Below are 19,256 nucleotides of genomic sequence, written 5' to 3' on the forward strand. Positions count from 1 at the left end.
CTTCTGATAAAGGCCTCATCTCTAAAATATATAGGGAATTAAATAAAATTTATAAGAATCCAAGTCATTCCCCAATTGAGAAATGGTCAAAGGATATGAACAGGCAGTTTTCTGATGAAGAAACCAAAGCTATCTATTTCCATATGAAAAAATGCTCTAAATCTCTCATGATTAGAGAGATGCAAATTAAAACAACTCTGAGGTACCACCTGACACCTATCAGATTGGCTAAATTGACAAAAAAGGAAGATAATAAATGTTGGAGAGGCTGTGGGAAAATTGGAACACTAATGCATTGTTGGTGGAGTTGTGAGCTGATCCAACCATTCTGGAGAGCAATTTAGAATTATACCCAAAGGGCGATAAAGCTGTGCATACCCTTTGACCCAGCAATTCCACTTTTAGGTCTTTTGCCCAAAGAAATCATGGAAGGGGGAAAGGGACCCACATGTACAAAAATATTTATAGCTGCTCTTTACGTGGTAGCAAGGAATTGGAAGTTGAGGGGGTGCCCATCAATTGGGGAATGGCTGGACAAGTTGTGGTATATGAATACAATGGAATACTATTGTGCTGTAAGAAATGATGAGCAGGAGAAGTTCAGAGAAACCTGGAGGGTCTTACGTGAGCTGATGATGAGTGAGATGAGCAGAACGAGAAGAACATTGTACACAGTATCATTAACATTGAGTTTTGACCTACTGTGATGGACTATATTCTTCTCACCAATGCAATGGTACAGAAGAGTTCCAGGGAACTCATGATAGAAGAGGATCGCCAAATCCAAGGAAAAAAAAAAGAAAGAAAGAACTGTGGAGTATAGATGCTGATTGAACCATATTATTTCTTTTGTTTTGGGTGCTGTTGTTTTTTTTTTTTTCTATTTTGAGGTTTTGCATCACTGCTCTGATTTTTTCTCTTGTAACAGGATTAATGCAGAAATAGGATTAATGTTATTATGTGTATATATATGTATGTGTATATATCTATATCTATATGTATATGTATAGAGATATATAGATATAACCTATATCAGATTACCTACTGTCTAGGGGAGGGGGGAGGGAGGGGAGGGAGGGAGAAAAATCTGAAATTGTAAAGCTTGTATAAACAAAAGTTGAGAACTATCTTTACATGTAACGGAAAAAATAAAATACCTTATACATAAAAAAAGTTTAAGGTACTATATAAAAGTTATGATGAACAGGATGCTATTGGAAAAACCTGGAAATACTTACATGAACTAAAGCAGAGTGAAATATACAGTATACAAAATAACAGCAATAGTATAAGATGATCTTCTGGAAAGGATGCTGTTATTTTCCGCAATGCAATGATCCAATATAACTCTGAAGGACTTATTAAAATTGCCATACATCTACAGAGAAAGAACTGATGGTATCTGAAAACAAATTGAAGCATTTTTTGTTGTACAGTCCCTTAATCTGAAATTTTGTTTCTATCTGTTTTCTCTCACATCTTAGCTAATGTGGAGATGTTTCCCATGACTACTCATGTATAACTTATATTGAATTCTTGAGTTCTTGGGGTAGGGGGTGGGAAGGCAGGGAGAAAGGGAAGTTGGAATACAACGTTTTAAAAAATTGATGTCAAAATTTAATTTTACATGTTATTTGGAAAATAATATTCTAAACAAATGGAAAATGTGCTACTCGATGAACGACTGAACCTCACAAGAAGCTAGGGGTTGTAAGAGGTGGAAGTGAGGAGAGGTATATTCTGGGCATGGTTAATGGAAGAATGCAAAGCTTCTGAGACAGGAGATACAGTATCCTGTATGAAGAAATAACAAATAGGTCACTTTGGCTGTAACATAAATTGCACATAGGAGAATAATATTCAATAATTCTAGAAAAGCAGAGAGATTGTGCTAAACAGAAGCATTTTAATTTACTCTAGAGACAATAGGAGGTTCTGAGACTTTCTTGTCTAAGGGGTTGACCAATTCAGCCAATGTTTTGAGAATATTAATTTGGTATTGATATTGAGGATGGATTGGAAAGTGGAGAGACTTGGGGAAGAGAGAATTATTAAGAAATGATAGCCAAGAGTTGATGAGGTCATGAAATAGGGTATTGTTCTTTTTACTTGAGAGAAGGGGAATGATGTGCCACATGTTGGAGAATCACCAAGACTTTTCCATACAACTGACTGGGCATGGGCAATGAGAAAGAGGGAATGAAAGAGATTTTAAAATGATTTCTTAGAAGAATGTATGTTGGTATTCTAGAGTGCAATAGTAAAGTTAATAAGAGGGGCGAGTTTGAGAGGACCTATAATGAATTCTCTTTTAGAAATTCTGAGTTCGAGATGTCTATGATACATTCCTTTGGAAATGTCTAAACAGGCAATTGGGAAAGAAGCACTAGAGCTCAGCAGAGTAACTAAGGCTAGAAATATATTTGTAAATTGTGTGTAAAAGGATATTAAGTCTATGGGATCTGAGATGACCAAGAGAGGATGAAGAGAAAATTAAAGAGGGCATCAGACAGAGCTTTTGGGAACAACCACGGTTAGGGATGGGAAGTTTATCAATGATGGTTTATTGAAATATGATTGGGAAAGAGTAACTAGAAAGTACAGAGAAGGAAGACAAAACAATATTTTCAAAAGCTAGAAGTAGTGATTGAATATTCAGGAAGATAAAGTAGTAATTCTATTAATTGCTATAGAAGTCAATCAGAAAAACTGTTAAAAAGCCATTGAAATAGGGGTAGGTAGGTGGCGCAGTCGATAAAGCACCAGCCCTGGATTCAGGAGTACCTGAGTTCAAATCCGGCCTCAGATACTTACTAGCTGTGTGACCCTGGGCAAGTCACTTAACCCCCATTGCCCTGCTAAAATAAAAAAAAAAAGCCATTGAATTTCTTAAAAGATCATTGCTGACATTGGAGTCAGTTTCACTCTAGTGAGGAATGTGAGGAATACTGAATGCGTACTATAGTGGGATAAGGAGCAAGAGGAGAGGAAATCAGAACCAAAAATGTAGATAGTTTAGTTTTGTTTTGCGGGACAATGGGGGTTAAGTGAATTTCCCAGGGTCACACAGCTAGTAAGTGTCAAGTGTCTGGAGGGCTGCTTTTGAACTCAGGTCCTAATCCAGGGCCAGTACATTATCCACTGCACCACCTAGCTGCTCCAAGCTTTTATATTCTTAAAATTGTTGTGTGCATTAGATCTATTGACATTTACTTTTAAAAACATTATTAAAGCTGATACATTTAAAATATTAAATTATTTTAAAATTACAATAATTAATTCATTAAATGTTAACACAGCTTATACATTTTACATGAATAACTATATTTTCCAAAATTAAAAAAGTGAGAATTATGTTATCTAATATATTTTTGCAAATCTTCCTGTTATCTGGCTTTATAGAAGACAACTAGATGATAATATTTCTGCACCTGCATTCAATCTGTTGAAATGCTATTTTGCTTGAAGAATGTGGAGGAAATCCAGTCTTGCAGAAATGTATTTTTGGGGAAGGGATTTCAGAAAGGCCTGGAAAGACTTGAATGAACTGATGCATAGTGAAGAGAGCAGAACCAAGAGAACATTGTGCACAGAGACAGTAATAATGTTTGATGAAGAACTGTGAAAGTCTTAACTATTTTCAATAATACAATGATCCAAGACAATCCCAAGGGACTATTGATGAAACATACTACCCACTTCCAAAGAAGGAACTGATATTGCTTGAACACAGATGGAAGCATGCAATTTTCACTTTCTTACATATTTTCTCTTTTATTCAAGTTTTCTTATATAAAATGACTAACATGGTAATGTTTTACGTAATTGTACATGTATAACATATCTGATTCCTTAGCACTTCAGTCAGGGAGGAGGGGAGGGAGAGAAGGAGGGATAAAAATTAGAACCCAAAATTAAAAATAAAAATGTTCATTACTTTAAAAAAGCAAGTCAACTCTCTTTATGTAAATAAAATATATAAATTAACTTAGAAGCAGACCTTCATAAATTGAATCATAAAGTCTTAAGTCAAGACCTTTGAAAATAATGAAGTATATTTAATCATATCGTTTTATGGGAAAGTGTTAATAATTGTTGTGGAGAGAAAACTGTTTTTGAACAAATAATAAACAAAATTAAATTGGAAAGTATTTAAAATATCCCTTTATTATTATCCAAATTTTTAATGTCCCAATATACATAATACACTAGTACAGAATTTCAGTTACATCTATTGTAAATAAATCAATATCCACATATTTGGGATACATATTCAGTAATATATTTTTCTGATAAGAGTATGTAATTGATACAAAAAATTTGGAGATCATTGATCTAAACTACCAAATAAAAGAAAATGTAAAACTAAATGAATAAACAAAAGCTTTTGTTGAGATGTGAGTGAAGCACTGTATTTTATAGTTTAAGAGCTGGAAAGGACTTAGAGTTAATTTAGTATAACCCCCTCATTTTACAGACAATGGAAAAGGCCTTCAAGAGGTTAAATGGTTTAGCCATGGTTACCTAGGTAGTAAATGGCAAAGTAGGGATAAGAAACTAGGTTCTCTGATTCTAAATAGAATCCTCTTTCCCCTCTACTGTGCTGTTTCTCCAATTCCAAACATCCATATGTAATGTTCATTTCTAATGAAAAAAAATCAAATATAAGGAAAGCTCAGATTTCTAAATGAGACATACATTACATGAGTTCAGTTAAAGAAAAGTAGACTATTTCCAATTCCTTGAAAATGATCATGATTATCATGTATATTCAGTTATAGTGTTTTTCCTGGGTCATTTTTTTCACTCTATATCCAGACAACCAGGCTAAAATATACATTGCCATAATAAATATATTAACTCACTTTTTTTAAACTCACTTTTAAGAATATTTTACTACCTTCTTGTTCTCCACTTGTCCCCTAAGTTTAATAAAGCTGAAAACACTTAATTTTATTGTCTGAAACTATTGATTACCTGCTTAATATGGAAAACAATGTGATATATTGCCTTTGCCACACTGATTAAGTGAATTATTTTTAAGTAATATGAGCTCTCCATAAGAACAAAAAGAACCCTGATGCACAGAGAAAATGTTACTTCCCTTACATTATTCATGACTCTTTTACAAAAACAAAGGAATCTTTATTCTCGGTTTCACAAAGAAAAGACATTTTACTGCTTCACAACTAATATAGATATTCTCTGGGCATTACACCACCATTTAGATTTCTAGTTTTTGACTTTATTGCCAACATAAACTTATTTAAAAGAATAAAAAAGAGATTGTCTCCTATGAGTGTCTCTTATAAGAGAAAGAGGAGAAATGTTAGACTAAGAACAATATAACCCCTCCCCCCAAAACACCCAAACAAACCTACTAGTTTCATTTTTTTCAAACACAATTGAAAAGAAAGACATTGTGATATTTAATCTCATTTTAGAAATTTGCACTGACAGTGGAAATTTAAAGGGCTGTGGTACTTCTTATAATATTCATGGAACCCTACCAGATTGTTGCCTTTGGAATGTGGACATCCTGGAAGTGTGGCCAAGGTAAGGGAAAGGAAATCATGGTCAGTTTGACATCATAAAATGTTACATTTCATCCTAAACTGACTGTATAGCCTTGAGAGGAGCCTGCTTTATGATATAATTTAAATGGCCAGTGTTTTGTCCTTTGCTCAGCTTGAACATCATTTAAAAAGTAATGTTGTAACCAGTCATCAAAAGAAGTATTTCCTAATTCTCCTCCCAAATAGAGAGTTAGCAGTATATTATTGTTCTAACCCTTCCTGAAGGTAAAGAGAAGAATCAGACCACTCATCTAATAAAAATCGCTTGTGTACATACAGAGTAGTGAATAATTAGTGCCCAGCTAGCAGTGTGATTTCAAGTCCAAGCAATAAGCAGTATAATAAGAATGTAAATTTAAAAAAACATATTAAAAGCATAGGCAGGCTTCACATTTGGTAGCATGTAGAGCTCTCTATTATACTTCTGAACTGACTGAAAGTAGTTTAATTTACAGTAAAAGTACTCAACATCATTGTGATTTCATTTATTAATGAAAACCTTTTTTCCTTTCTCAAGACCTATGATCTTGTTGGCATAGGAAACTGCTAGTAAGGAAACTCCTATGGCCATGAGAGGATAGTAGGGTCACCAAGGCTATATGAATAAGAGAACAAAGTTGAAGGCATGTTTTCCTGACTCACAACCCATCATTATAATTAACCCTTCATCATTATCCACCTGGGATAATTCCCCAGATTGCACACTTACTTGAAGATTGAGTAGTCAGAGGAAAGCTATTAACTTGGGTTCTATGTTTATCCTTTGAGGCTCTACTCTTTAAACTCTGGGTCACTATCCCATCAAAGTTATTCCTGTTAACAATTAGCTCCTTTACCATATATGGGTCGATTACTTAGTTTATTTTTTGGAAGTCTTTGGTTTTATCTCCTCTGAGTTCTCAATCTCAATGCTATTGAAATTATGTCACCTTCAGTATAGACTTAGGTTAGGTCAACTGCTTTTGCCATATTTGCTTCCTTTATCATCATTTCTACTTCTTCCTGTATTGTTAAGTGCTAAAATTCCAGCTAGACTGTCTAAAATCTAATGAGTGGTCACCAATAAATTATAAGCTTTAGCAATAGTTAGACTTTTAAGCATTTATTAAGGAGAATAAGAATTTGGTAAACAGAGAGAGAAAGGTCTACATCCATCTATCTATTAAAGAGAGCACATTTCTAGCTCCTTTCTCCACCAACGTCCTCAGGAAAAAGCCCCCTTCTTCCTCCCACAAGCAAACGTCACTTCCTGACACCAAAGAAAAGACTCCTGGTCTTGCCCTCAAAGACCTTCACTTCATAGCAGAACTTTCCTATAGTAAGTTTCCAGTAGGTGGCGTCATTCCAATCATTACAGTATCACACTATTAACCATAAGAGGCCAAATGTGGAATATTTTTCAACCTTTTTAAAATAAGTTGAAAATTGGCATCTTGATGTCTCAGAGTGAGGGTGAATAGTAATTGCTTCTGATTTAGCCAGAAACCTTGAGAGCCTTCTCTTCTAATAGCTCCTTCCTTCCTTCCTGCCCTCCTTCCTTCCTTCCTTCTTTTCTTCCTTCCTTCCTCCATCCAACCATTTATTTATTTGGTTGTTTTGACTAGGGAAAAGAGGCTACTCTTTGCCTCAGTTCTCACTAAATGGGTGTTGCCTTAGGCAAACAGATCCAGGAAAGGCCTTAGATTAAAAAGGCCAAGGTCTTCCACTGCATTTGGGGCCCTCTCCAATCATCCTGATATATATCTTGCCACTGAACCCAGATGGCTCTGGAGGAGAGAGTGAGAGTGAGACTGGTTATTTTTCATAGGCCTCCCTCATTTAAATCCAATTCACTGCAAAAAATGACATCACCTCCTGATGCCATGGTCTTCTTCGAGAATGAAGGACAAACAAGAACAATTTGTATACACCTTTGTAGACATATAAAATACAGAAATATATACAAATATGTGGCATTTATTAAGGGTCTACTGCCTTCTGGCATCAATCATGCTGAGCAGGAGACTCACACAGGCTGATCTGTCTTGACTCTTATCCCCTGCCCTGACCATGTTGCCCTTTGGACAGAGTCCCTCTTCCTCCTCACATTATGCCATCCCATGTGTAGAATTGCCTGCTAAATCTTTGGGTACAGCTGACTAGATACCAAGGGAGAAAGCAAGAGTTGTGGGCATTCTAACTTATTATTTTTCATCTTCAGTAGATGTGTCCCTATCTATTGAATATACTCTCTAGTTCATGAAAATATTCTGTTATGATTCTCCCCCTTCTTCCTGAACAATCCTTCTTATTTTCTTTGTTGTTTCATCATTCATACTATTCTTTTTTTAATAAAGTATTTTATTTTTTTCCTGTTACATGTAAAGATAGTTCTCAACTTTTGTTTATACAAGCTTTCCAATTTCAGATTTTTCTCCCTCCCTCCCTTCCCCTCCCTCCTCCCTCCCCTAGACAGCAGGTAATCTGATATAGGATATATATATATATATATGTATATATATATATATGTGTATATATATATATGTGTATATATATATATATATATAACATTAATCCTATTTCTGAATTAGTCATGTTATAAGAGAAAAATCAGAGCAATGATGAAAAACCTCAAAATAGAAAAACAACAGCACCAAAAACAAAAGAAATAGTATGGTTCATTCAGCATCTATACTCCACAGTTCTTTTTTTTTTTCCCTGAATTTGGAGATCCTCTTCTATCACGAGTTCCCTGGAACTCTTCTGTATCATTGCACTGGTGAGAAGAATCTAGTCCATCACAGTAGATCAACACACAGTGTTGATGATACTGTGTACAATGTTCTTCTGGTTCTGTTCATCTCACTCATCATCAGCCCACACAAGACCCTCCAGGTTTCTCTGAACTCCTCCTGCTCATTGTTTCTTACAGCACAATAGTATTCCATTACATTCATATACCACAACTTGTCCAGCCATGGAAGTCCTTCCAGGTTTCTCTGGACTCCTCCTGCTCATCATTTCTTATAGCACAATAGAATTCCATTACATTCATATACCATATCTTGTTCAGCCATTCCCCAATTGATGGGCATCCCCTCAACTTCCAATTCCTTGCCACCACGTAAAGAGCAGTTATAAATATTTTTGTACATCATTCATACAATTCTAATAAATGTGGGTGTAAGACAAGGATCTGTCTTGAGTCCTTTTCTCTTTTCTCCCTACATTCTCTCCCTTGTGGACCCACAAAAGTTCTTAAGGGATTAAGTGCAATCTCTATAAAGATGACTCCCAAATCTTTATGTCTAGCACCAATCAATTACCTAAGTTCCAGTCCCATAAACTAATTGTTCTATAGAAATCTCAAATTGAACAATCCAAAATAAAGCAGCATATTTTCTCTCCTCTATCCTTGTTCAAGAACTTCACAATTTTGGGTCAGAGATTTTATTTTCCTTCCTGTCCTTTAGAGTTATATTTCAATAGAAACTTTCAATTGGAAACTTTAGTTGAGTAATATAAACCCATATCCTTTTATATGGTGTAATGGAAAGAATGCAGGACATGGAGTCAAGAGATGTGGGTTAAAGTTTTGGCCCTAAAACATAATAGATATTTACCATAGGAAAATCATTTAAATTTTCTGAACATCTATGAACTATGGATAATATTGTTTGCACAATCTAACCCTCTGGGTTGTTATAAGGAAAGCACCAAATAAATATGAATTGTTATCATTATTATATTCATTATGTCATGCTGCTTCAGACTGATACACTTCATAACAATTAACAGTTAATAAACATTGAAGTTTTTGCTTTGTAATTATTTTCTTTTCTTGTTTTCACTGTTCATTTTTTTAATGAAATGTAATGGTATGACCAGAGGTAACCTTCAAATACAGAATATAAGTGCTATGTGAATAACTTCTTTGATTCAGGGTTTCTTTTGTAGTGAAATTAAATTGTTAACCATGTCCAAATATATTAGCTTTAAACTTTACCCAAAATGTGTGATGTATACAGCCTGAGTAGATCCATGATACCTCTTAAAATAATAGCTCTACTTAAAAAATATTTTAGTTCTCAAGTAATGGTTTTCTTTAAGATTAATCCTAAAAGTAATTTGGTTGGTCACACAAGCAGATGTATAAAATTTAACTTTAATTTAGAAGCACTTAAATTACTATTGATTTAAATATAGTATATTCAAAGAAAGTATTTTATATCATGTGTAAACAGGTAAATACACAACAGAATTATGTAGAAAATCACTCATTTATAACATGCTAAAATTATATATTAAATCTTAATTAAAAATAATTACCATATAAATTAGAAATGTCAAGTTGGGTAAAATTAAAAGAATATTTATAATATAGCTCAATGAATTTCTATATAATAACTATTTGTTCTCAATTTTTCACTCCATAGATTTATCCATACCCAGTTTTATCCCTTGTTGAATGTCATACTTTAAATGCACTTCTACTTTGACTTGCATTTTTAGGGAGATGGAATATATCTAAATAAAATAAAAATAACTGCACTCCCCCATTTAAATTATGACACATTAAGAGACTAGTATGTAGTCGAGGTTAGTTAGACTATGACCTAGTTCTACTGTTTATTAAATATATTAAAGTTTAATAAATGTAAACATTTAATTTAATTTAATTTAATTCTTAGTGACAATACTGTACAGAGATAGAAAAGATAAGGGGAGAGTAATTATATTATTAGATCTATTTGAATGTCTTGAAATTTTACTGGAACTCTTCAAAGAGTTCTGTACTGAAAAGTAGTTCAGAAAGTTCATCAGTGTTATACATGATAGCTCCTCAATCAATGTTTGCTGTATAAATGACCATGCTATAAGCTCTGAATCTGAACCAGTGTCCCAATTCTCCCTTCTGTAGCCCCATTTGTAAAAATAAGAGGGGACAAGGTTCAAAAAACAGGATCCCCATTTCAGCGTATAAGAGAATTTAATTTCCAGTTCTAACAACTGATCCAGATCTACAATTGGAAATAGAGACTACCATTTTCCCAGAATCACTGACTGATCAGAGGGCAAGCACAAAGTGGATTTAACCACCACATCTAGGATTGTGGAAGTGAGAAGGGATTTGGGAATATGATCTTGGTCTTGGGTTCTTCAACCAAGCCTACCATAGTGGACAGGCCCCAATCCTGACTCAAGGTCCCTATCTAGGGCTCAAAGACTCCTAAGATCTCAGACTGGTTGTACTCATATAAGACTAAGTGTTGATTATAAATGATGGATTTTCAAGAAAAGAAGCAAAACACAATGGTCTAGGTCTGGGTTGTGTTAAAGTGTGGGAAGGGGGAGGAAAATATAGGACTAATATCAAACAGTTCCAAGTATATATCACTTAGTTTTGTTTTATTTCCTTTCTCTCCTCCTTTTTAAAAGAGACTGTTAGACCAAGGAAACCAATGAAAACAGAAAATTCATACTCAGGATATTTATAGCAGTATTTTTCATAACAGTAAGTAAATAGTCACAAAGTATGTATCTGTTAATTGGAGAATGGCTAAACAAGTTGTGGTATATGAATATAATGGGATATTAGTATTATAAAAATAATATTTTACATGTAGGTATAATGTCTTTATAATATTTAACTTATTTTAAACCTATGGATAACTTTTGATCTCTCTATCCCTTGTCCCCCAAATATATCTGACTATCTCCTCTGATGTTTTATGGAGTTTATATTAAGTGAAATGTTCAGAAAATAACTACAACCATTCTCATTATGCAATTAGGAAAATGTCTAAAATTTAGAGGTTGGCTTTCTGATGTAATCTACACTTATATTTATCCCTTGTTAATCCATAGTCTCTGTGTGGTTGAGGCAAAATTCATGTTACTGGTTGGGGAAATGGTAAGACAAACAATAAATCATTTAAAAAGAAAATGTCCAAAAAGATCACTCATGGGCATTTATTTACAATACATATTGTATCTTTAAAATGGACTTAATTTTTCCTTAATTAAAAAAAATCTTTAGGGACATTCATAAGTAAACAGAAAATACTTTTCATTTAGTTAATTAATTTATAGTTTGAAGAAAATATTTTATCTATATTGAGATGACATTTCAATAGTGTTCCGCCATTGTCACCAATCTGTTGTTCACTCCTTTCCAAATTTTTATTAAATGATTTTGAAATAGATATTTATTTTTCAGATTTTTCTTCCTGTTTTAGGAGGGGATTCTAATTTTAACTAGGATATGTCTCCCTTTGTCAAAGTTCTGTGAAATACAATGAAGCTTTTGAGACTTCCTTCTTATTTGTGGATTCATAGAATCCACAGAGTCTGTGCTCACATTCTCAAGACTGAAGAAATTCCTAGTCTTAGACATGGTCTAGTAATTTTGGGCAGGTTTTGTCCTAAGCTTCAGTAGCTATACCCCTTCAATCTTCAAAAACTATATCAATGAGCCACAAATCCTGAACACCTAAAGAGGAATTAATGAAACAAAAAGTATAGTGGTGTTAATAATAATCTGTTATTTCCATATGATTTAAACAAAAAAAGGAATCATTTAAGTAATAATTAAAACAATGTCTTTAACATTGCTTAGAAATAGGCATGATCAAAATGTGTTACTTCTTAAGTAAAGGACAAATCTATTCAGCTTCATTGCTTTTCAAGTATCATGGAGGATATCTTGTACAGGAGCACAACAGAAGCTCTACAAATGTTCATATGTGAAGATCAAAATACACTAATTGTATTGAACCCTAGATATTTACAAAATTTCCTTCATTTAAAGTTTACATCTCATTAATTTCATCATTATTTGAAAGAAATAGGTATCACGATCTACATCAGATGCCAGCACACTATGATTTGCAGGTTAAATATAGGTCCATTGCCTCTTTTCATAAGGCCTATGGGTTAAGAATGGTATTTATATTCATCTCATTCAAAAATATGAAAACTATTCTTAGTTCATGAGCTGTACAAAAACATGTAATGGGTTGGATTTGACCACTGGACCACAGTTTCCTGACTTCTGCATTAAACTAGAGAAAGACATGAGTGAAATATACCAATTATTCAGATTTGGTTTGAATCTGAATGGTTGACTCATTGAGGTAATCTATAAATACACATTTGTTGGGCAGGTAGATGATGAGCTGGTCTCAGAAATGAATTAGATTACATTTGAAAAATAAAATAGTAACTTCATAAATTCTAATCTGTTTGATGGTGCAAAAACGTGCATTTATCACCAGTATCATATCATCAAGAACCAAGAATGGCATAGGGGACAAAAAGTCAAGTTCAGAGACATAATGATCTCCTGTTTAAGTTTAGCTTCTTACATATACTTTACAAGTGATCGCTGGGTCAATTATTTAATTTTTCAGTCTATCAGTAAGTCTCCAAAAGACTTCCAGATCTTGGGTTTATTTTCATTTAGCAGAAGTTTCCTTACCAGTAGTTCCTTATACATATTCAATTACAGAACAGGTTTATATCAATATTAGAAGACCAGGTTGGGGAGAGATGATGAGTTCACTTTTAGACTTGTTGAGTTTTAAGTATTATGTGTATATCCAGATGAAGATATTGAGTAGAAGGAATGTGTGTAGAACTGGGAGGAGGAATTAGAGGTGAATATCTTCTAGGTGATATTTGATCTCCTGTGACTAAATGAGCTCACTGAAGGAGCAAAAGGGAGTGTTCAGTAGTGAATGGAGACCCAGGAAGAAAGAAATTGGTTCAAGCCCCAGCTCTGAGATATAATTGCTGTGTCACCCTCTGTAAGTCACTTAACCTCTCAGTGATCTAGGCAATGCTCTAAGACTGTAAAATGTATAGTAGTTTTGACTAGAATGAGAGAGGAATTTTGAATTATTACCAGAAAGTTCCCTTTAGTAATAATAATAGCTAACATTTGCCTAGTTCTTACTATGTGTCAAGCATGATGCTCAGGACTTTATAATGATCTGTTTTGATCCTTACAATGAATCTGGAAGGTTGGTGCTGTTATTATCTCATTGTACAGGTGATTAAACTGAGGCAAACAGAGGTTAAGGGACTTGTCCAAGCTCACACAGCTAATAAGTAATTGAATCTGGATTTGAACTTGGGTTTTTCTGATTCCAGGCTCATTGCCTGTGCCACTTAGTGGTCCTTTACCAGTGAAATAACAGGTCTCCTCCCTTTCCTTAATATGTAATTAAGGCTCTTCAAAATCCGTGTTCATTTTATGTTTCTTGCCTTAATTCAAACTATTTCCCTTTACTTCCTCTAAATATAAACCTAATTGTTTCATTATTTGATCCTTCCCTCCCTGGCCATTCCTCATATTCAGAATAAATAGCTTCTGGGGCAGCTAGGTGGCACAGTGGATAGAGCACTGGCCCTGGATTCAGGAGTACCTGAATTCAAATCCAGCCTCAGACACATGACACTTACTAGCTGTGTGACCCTGGGCAAGTCACTTAACCCCCATTGCCCCACCAAAAAACCCCCCAAAACCCAGAATAAACAGCTTCTACATCTCTGTTTGTTAAAAATCCTTTCTCTGGTGCTGACTGCACATATAAAATCTATATCAAATTGCTTGTCTTCTCAAGGAGAAAATTATCATTAGTGGAATAAATACTTTACAATCATACACATTGGTAGTGTATACGTAGGCATTAGACCCAAAACATAATAGTGGTAAGTACCAAATAAATTAGAAAAGGAGTCAAAAATATCATTTGTCAAGTAACATAATATGCTTTAAACATTTTAATTTAGTGTTCAACTCACTTTGATGCAAAATACAGAAAAGGAACAACACTGTGAAAATTCTATATCTGTGAGCCTTCAGAAACAATCATGGGGGCCATTGGTATTTAAGTAGATAGGTAAACTTGATGGAACTTTAGCAACAGCCCAGATAATCCCAAATACTCTGGTGTGTGTTATTCATGTGTGTTCTGTTATTGTTCTTTTAAAATATTATTTGGACCTGTGATTTATTCCATGTGGGTAATTCTCAGTATGGGAACTCTTGTCATTAATACCTGTTTATGTTCCTGATAAGAATTAATAATTTACTCAAGAGAAGGGAAAAAAAAAACCTGAATAAATGTGCTTATTTAAACAGGGTCAGAATGGTATGTTCAGCTTACAATGTCATCAATATTCCTGGATAAGGATTATAAGCAAATGAAAACAACAAAAGTAATGACCTTGGGGGTAAGTGACACATACCTTGTATCATAGCAATTCAGAATTAGCAATAAGTAATGAGGTTGGCAGAGGTGGCCATCAAATAAAAACACAAGTAATTAACTGAAACAGTGCAGACAGGATACACGAGTCTGGGAAATGAGCCAAGAGAGTTTTAAAACATCAGATAGAACCTAGGGGAAAATGGGAACTTTGGGGACTGATGAGGGATGGTAGTGCCAACCACTAACTAGTAACTATAGATAAATTGTATGACTGTCATAGAAATAAATATTGCTGGCTCAGCATCAGATAAAACAAATTCTTTAATTAACTTTGCTTCTCTAGTAAATCTAAGAGTGCTTTCTTTATTTTCTTACATTTATTACTATGCTTCTGAGATGAAGACAAACATCCTACACAATATGGAGTGTTTAGAGTAGGTGACCTCTCAGTGCCTCCTAAATCTAAGATGCTAGAATTTTTGTTGTTTTCTGTCTCTCAATTAAAACATTATTCATTTCCAAAAGAAAAGAAAAATTAATCAACATTTTAATATGTTATCAGTACATTTAATCTTCCACAGACATTTATTACATATATATATATATATATACACATATAAGCAAATAACCATATATACACACATGCATATGCATGTTTATGGACATACATAATGAGTAGAGTTTGGTTTTCTAAACAAGAATAGAGTTAGTAAATGCACTATTGATTTGACAGGGGAATTGAAAGACTGCAAAAATACTGGAATCAGAAGACTATTGATGACTCCTCAAAAAACTCTAGAAATTGAGTGGACAGAATCTGTGAATAGACATGAACCTCCTTGAAAATGCACAAGTAGAGCTATGGTTACTACAAATATCTGAGACCAAAGACCTTTCCAGTAAGTCATGGACATGATACAGGTTCATCTGTATAGAGATGCTTTTTATTAAAAAAATATAGTAAATTGCCTTAACAGAAAAAGCACATTATTTTTGCTAAGGAACATTCAATTGAGATCAAAACCTAAGATTTCTGGTCAAGAACATCACTAGTATAAAAAAGGCATTTGGGGGCAGCTAGGTGGCACAGTGGATAAAGCACTGGCCCTGGATTCAGGAGGACCTGAGTTCAAATCTGGCCTCAGATACTTGACACTTACTAACTGTGTGACCCTGGGCAAGTCATTTAACCCTCATTGCCCTGCAAAAAAAAGCATTTATGTCATAATAGATTTTAGAGAAGAGGGAATTTTCCAAAAGAATTATTTATATTTCTTTTACTTTGGGGCATATTTTGTTTTACTTTAAATAGCTATGCTTGGGAACATTAGGAAATAGACCCACCAAATCTTTACATAACAAGTTCCACCAAAATTAATGAGCACAAATTAAGATGGGCTGATAATATGGCAAGAGATAAACATAACCAATGAATAGCTACTGTCATCCTTGTGATATCTAGAATATTTAGGAAATTAGACTGAATGTTGGGGTGAATTTGAGGGAGCAAATAGGCAAGTATTACATAAAGCCACTCATAGATGGGTAGTGATCTATGTGGTTGGAGGAAATAACCACATTGGGAAGATCAGAGGTCCATCTGGGTATCCAATTATTTTCTCTAAAACTATTGAGATAAGGAAATAGATACTTATTATTGTGAATTCAATATAAAAATATTCACAATTTTTTCTTTCATGATATATGAATCAGACTCTTCAGCTTTAGTACATACCTTAGACAATTCTACTTAAAATAAATGCATCATCCACTCATAGGTTTATATATTCCTGCTTTTTTATATCATAACATAGTTTCCACTACCTTAGTTTAGTGGCTCAAAAGTTACATGCAAAAACATTACTCTCAAATTCCCCATATATGTGACATAATTATGGTAGGATTTAGAAAATGCATTGCCTGAATAAGATTATTTTGTACACTTAATATATATCTATTTACCATCTGGAAAAAAAATGCAATGAGAAGGTCATTATACAGAATCAGTGAGGCTTTCAAATAAATTATTTCTATTGCTTATCTTCCTATATCGCTTTGGTCATTTATCATTTAATCATTCATCAGCCAATCACACACCAGTCAGGTGATTCATTAGGATGGTTGATCAAAAGACATATTATTGTAAATAAGTCTTAAATTAGGTGAAGATTTTAAAATGCAACAAGTTTTTCTAGACCAGAAAATAAAATCAAAACTCAAATTTGCTAAATAAGAATTAAAAGACCACACGTCCAGTGTTAAAAGTATATAAAATACTACTCTCCTCTATAGACACAACAGTGAAAAACCAGATGGATCAGGAATTCTTTTGCCGGAGGGCAGAGATAAGGTGAAGTTCCTGACATAAATTCCTCTCAGATTAAGGAGATGCAGAATGCTCCCAATCCCTTTCTTAAGGATCAAATCTAGCTCACTTATTACTAAAGCTGTTTTGTAGTATATAGAATGCCAGGAATGGCTATAGCAAAATCAGAAGGAAAAATGAAGGGACTGAAGAAAAAGATATTATAGAAAGAAGCTCTGACCAGGCCTGCAGTTGACTACAAAATGCATAATTCCAAGAAATTGAGGTTCCACCAAAAAGATCTAGAAAATACAGCAGATTGAATCCTAATCAATAAATTCAATGAAAAAAAAACATACATTGAGTAATTTGTCCAGTCTATATTAGCATAAGGAGACAGATAAAGAAGTCTAGGAGCACAGGGGACAGTGTCTGGCCAGGAATATATTCCATGGAACATTCTAGTACACAGGGACTGAAAAAGGATTGATACTGTGGGGCAAGATGAGGTAGAGAATCCTAGATTTGTGGCATGATCTTATGAGGGGTGTGACAACAGGTACCAACTTCAAGTTCTGTCATTCTTTATTCAGTTCCTGGTGAGAAAAGAGGAATTATGCTAAGGGGTGGTAGTTTCGAGTCAGAAGTAGTTGTGGGTCATAGCCTGTGTACTGAGAAACAAGGAGCAACTCTGTAGCTGGCATGCAAGATGAAGATTGGGATCTCAATTCCAGCTTCAATCCCAGTCTTAAACCTGGACAGAATAATGAGTAGAGTAATCCCAGAAAAAGGGAAACCTGTTCTATCATTCTCAATCAACAGAGATTTCCAGCTGGCTGCTGGTATATGTACCCAATAGTTTCTGGGGTAGTGAGTGACATAACTTTCCATTGTTATATGTTTTCCAACCTTGCATGAGGTCATAGGGCTCTTTTTATGATATCTGAATTCTAATTTCTCCACAGCCTCAGTCCTATTACTCAGACCCAAATTTATGTCAGGAACTTGTAATACTCAGATCAGGAAGGTAATGATCACCCTTTGTCCTGGATCAAGTCACTTTGGAAACATTCAACTTGAAGATTCCCAGCCTCTTCCTGAGTGCCTGGGATAACAACACTCAGTGCTCCAAGAGCCTAATAGGATCCCCCCCCCATAATTTTCCCCATAAGTGCACAGAGTCTAGACCTAATATACTGTCCAAAATCTTAAAATAGGGTAGAAAAATGACATAAAAGAAAAATTAATCTCTCTATAAAAAAGATACAGTTGAGGCAGGGATGCTTAAAACAGAAACCCAGGAAAAAAAGAATGACTCTAAAAGTTCTATAAACAAAACTTCATTGAAAACACAGGTTGGGCACAAATTCAAATAGAATTCCTAGAAGCAAGACTTAAAAAAGTTTCATTTAAAAAATAAACAAAATAAAAGCACTACAAAAAAATGGAAAAAGAAATGGAAGAAAGAGTTGGGGAGGGAAGTAGCAGCTTAATTCAGTATAAGAGGTACAAATATTACCCAACCAATAAACTCCCTAAAAGTTGGAATAGAACAAGTAGAGCTAATGACATCATGAGATAACAAGAAATAGTAAAATAAAGTTAAAAGACTAAACATTCTTTCACACATTCTTCCACATTTTCAATGTATCTTCTAGCAAAAACAATTATCCTGGAATCAAGGTGAAAAAAAAAATTAGAAGCATGTGACTAGATAACCACCATAATAAAGAAACCCAAACAACCTATTTCAAGAAATCTTAAATAAAACTGTCCAGAACTCTTAGAACAAGAGGACAAAGTGAAAGAAAAAATCCTCCTGGCAATATTTGAAAGCCAATCCAAAGGCAAAATGTCCAAGAAAATCACAGCTAGAATCCAGAATTCTGAGGTCAAAGAGAAAATACTGAAAGCAGCCAGAAAATAAGAATTCAAATACTAAAAAGCCACTGTTAGGATAATACATGATTTAGGAGTCACCACTCTAAAGGAATGGGAAGTATAAGTTTATAGCCAAGAATAGTTTAGACAGAAAAACTGAGTATAGCCACACTAAGAAAAAAGCATACCTTAAATGAAAGAGATTTGCAAGCATTTCTGTTAAAAAGGCCATTAAAAAATTGGTCTTTTATTTTCAGTCCAAAATTTTCTCTCCTATTCTCTACTTCCTCCCATTCC

This window comes from Dromiciops gliroides, chromosome 3, assembly GCF_019393635.1.
Source record: "Dromiciops gliroides isolate mDroGli1 chromosome 3, mDroGli1.pri, whole genome shotgun sequence".
Classification (NCBI taxonomy): Eukaryota; Metazoa; Chordata; class Mammalia; order Microbiotheria; family Microbiotheriidae; genus Dromiciops; species Dromiciops gliroides.